The sequence below is a fragment of the Arachis duranensis genome, chromosome 8 (assembly GCF_000817695.3).
Source record: "Arachis duranensis cultivar V14167 chromosome 8, aradu.V14167.gnm2.J7QH, whole genome shotgun sequence".
Lineage (NCBI taxonomy): Eukaryota > Viridiplantae > Streptophyta > Magnoliopsida > Fabales > Fabaceae > Arachis > Arachis duranensis.
This window is the reverse complement of record NC_029779.3, coordinates 33,867,010-33,871,069: the sequence shown is the minus strand read 5'-3', so window position 1 is coordinate 33,871,069 and position 4,060 is coordinate 33,867,010.

Sequence of the window (4,060 nt, the reverse complement as noted above, 5' to 3'; positions counted from 1 at the left end):
ATTATGGTAAAAAATCTTATATTGCAAAAAAAAAGGGCCTTTGAAATTGCATCTCCTACCCAAGCTAAGACAAGGATATTGAACCCTATAAATATATATTTATTTTAATAATAATTAACGAATACAAAATAAAATAATTTAAAAATATTTTAGACTAATTATTTTCAATTATCTTCCAAACATTTAAAAAAAAATTACTGCGTGCAGCCATAAAAGAATCAAAGATGGAAAGTGTGAAAGTGGGAATAAAGTAAAATAAACGTATACGTCATAGTAGAAAAACAGGATGAAAATGACTTCACTACTAATTAGAAAAATGATATTAAAACCTGGAAAATTGAATGTGATAAAATACAACATCAATAAATAAATAATTAAATAATTAATTAAAAGGGTTACAGAAATAGACCTTTGCATTGCCCAACCGGCAAGAGATTTTACCATAATGATATAATAAAAATTGTTATTCTGAGAAAGATTCTTTTGCTTCTGTTCAAAGTAGTGTTCATAAATTATAAAACATGTTATGATGTCAACTCCCATGCACAGAAAATGACAAACATGAAAGTTTTTGTAAAGTCGGTACGTAGAGCTAAGAGAATTCCCTTTCTTTTTAATTCCTTCTCCTAAGTCCACACGAGAACCAAATTTAATTTAATAATTTTAATTTATAATACGTAGCATCTCCCTCATCCAAATCCCTTTGTTTAATCCTTCGAATATTTGTCTTCATTTAAGTTTCTCTCTCTCTCCCCATCTTGAATACTCCTCCAAGAGGCACATATAAAAATTGTGTTCACACAACTCAATAGTCAAATTTGGGTGTCTTGTAGCCAATTCCTAATCCTTGAAAAATGATTCCTCATTGGGACCTACACTTTAGTTAGAAATTATTCAATAAATATATTATAAAATATATAAATTATAGAAAGAATTTAATTTAGATTTACTACAAATATAAAATAATTTTATACATACATCTAATAATAATAACGTAATATTATATCAGTAAAATTAACTATTTTTACATTAACAACTTAAATAAGGTGAAAATTCAGATGCAATTGTCTTCACGTAAAATTGATAGCTGAAAATCGTTAAATGAAAATTTAGTTAAATCAGTTAAATCATCTAACAGCTCTCAATTATTAATTTCACGTGAAGTCGACTGCACTTGAGTTTTCACTTTTAAATAATTATTTAAAAAAATAAATTTAATTACACGTTTATATAAAATACTTTATCCTATCAAATATATTAAAATTAAACTTTTATAGAAAATAGAAAAAAAATATATGTATATAGAAATGTATGATCTTAATGGGCTAATGACAAATGGCTCAAATTCTTTGTAAGATGCCCGAGAAAGTAAAATGTTGGACAATTGGGATGGCGATCCACAAATGGGACAATTTTAGAGAATTATCAAATATGACACCAAGTGTCTTATTATATATCTTTTACCATGGCATGAATTATCCTTCCTTTTATTATATATGTTTATAGTACTTCTCTTGGTTTGTAATTTTTCAACATATTTACCTTGTTCTCCTCAAATTTATTGTCGGTATATATTACGTGTATGGAAACAAACTTAGCTTCGAGCGTTTCAAATCCAGTCCTATATATTATTTGAACATGGCAAGTTCTCCAATGGAAAGAATAACATAATATATCTTGATGGACTTTGGGTCATCATATAATTTAGAGAGAATTAATTATATATTTTAAACATTTTAGAAATTAAAAATTATTTTAAAAAAATAGAAAGTGAATGAAGGAAGTAGACATTAGTAAAAAACAATGTATTGTTTTTTTACTCAAAATTATTTTCCGTATTAGTGAAATTATTTAAAAGATATTTTAAATTTGAATGCATTAACTGCATTTAAAATTTCATAAAATTTTATGCTACTTGTATTTTTATTACCAAATGCCATGCTAGCAAAATCCAATAAATTTTTAAAATTTCAATTCTCTCCCTATTTGTCTCATTTTGTTTACTTTATTTGTGCCAAATAAATTAACTAGCATATAGTGTATATATATGTGCACAAAAAATAAAACCTATATATGTATATGTATACATTATTATTATTATTATTATTTTCATTTTTTTAAAAACTTGTTTTGCTATCTTGCAGTTCTGTTGTGAAGCTCTAGGAATTAAGGATCAATGGCGAGTTGCTGATTGGATTTTGCTAGCTAGGGGAGTGAAATTTGCCACGGTTTTGGCACCTCACAAATATATTTATATCATTGTGTCAGAAGAAATATAAAATTTCTATAGCTAAATCTCAACCACCGTACCAACATTAGTGTCTAATTAGCTAGGTAGCTGAAGGTATAAACATTATATGTCTAATTAAAAATTTCAGAAATAATAATCACTTTAAAATTGAATAGATCTAAATTATTCTAATAGGCTCTAACTCAAAAGGTGAGACATGCCTTACATACAATTATTATAAATACTACTATATTATGTGTACACTAAAATTAACCACTAAAATTAGCTACTAATATAAAATACATGTTAAAATACAAATAAATATTAAAAATAAATTAAACTACAATATATTTATACAAAAATATATTAATGGCTGATTTTAGTGTATAAATAATATTTTTGTTATAAATATTATAGAGATCTTATTATTATTGAAAAAAATATAAATTTGCAATAATAATAAATTTAAATAAAAAAGTTAATTCATGATAATGAGAAATTCACAAATTTTCATAGACTATGAAATATATGTTTTTATTTTTGTCTTCATCACTTGATGAAATGGCACTGATTATATTAAACAGATATAAATAGTTATATATTTTCTTTTATTAATTTAAATTTTTAAAAGACTGTAATTCATATTTGGTGATTGTTACAATAATTTCTAAAAACTTATATATGCTTAACTAGTTGAAAAAAAATTTAAAAATTAATATTTAATTAAAAAAATATAAATAAATAATTTTTGAATATTTACAATTTTTTATAAAAAATAAATTAAACAAAAATTAGACATAAAATAATAAATTAAACACCATAAAATTCATCTTTATATTTTACCTCCTACTTTTGTTTACCTGTATCCTTGCTTAGCTTAGATGTTTTTTATTTTTTATTTTCTTTTTTTTTTTGGTTGGAAAAATCATAGCTAGCATTCATGAAATGATCAACGAGACATGAGAAGCATATAGTAGAAATACTTTTGCCCTTACATATCATTACCAATGTCCTCGTCCCATGATATATATATATATATTAAGACATACTGACATGAACATTTCGAGGTAGTAGATAATATAATATATATTGGATTCTTTTGTAACACTTAGGGATTTGGAGCACAGGTAATATATTTTTAAGTGTAGTAGGAACTACCTAATAAGACCTTTGTTTTTCCCAACTATAATGAAAATTGAAAAACATAATAAGCAAAAGTTCTTGTAGTATTACTAGGACAAAATTTTGAATTGATGAATATACCAAAAGTTCTTCGTTTACAAGCTAAGTCCAAGCACTTAATTGAATGAGAGTTATATATCTTCTGTCATTGCATAGACCAACATATATTATCAGATCATCAATAGTATAATTTTCTGTTGGAGCTTTTATTAGGAGATATACCATTAATGAGTTTAGGGTTTATGATTTTATATATATACTATATAGATATATATTCACTCTTGTTTATTTAGTGCACTAACTAGACATATATATTTTACTATCATATGATGAGATATAGATTTCACACCCATTAAATCATTTTTTAAAATTTAAATTAATAAAATATATATATAAATAATTATATTTCTAATTTTTTTTACACAAAATTCTATTTTCAATTTGTGTGAATTTTTTGCATAATTTTTTTTAATTTATCTTATACTGAATTATTTTTTATTTAATAAAGATCAAACTTTAGATATTTTAGGCATAAAAAATATGATACCATATTATAAAATTATTTTATCCAAATTAAAATTTTAAGCTAATACAATGCACATAAATTATTAATCTCAAATACAAAGAATAAAGAAAATGTATTAATTC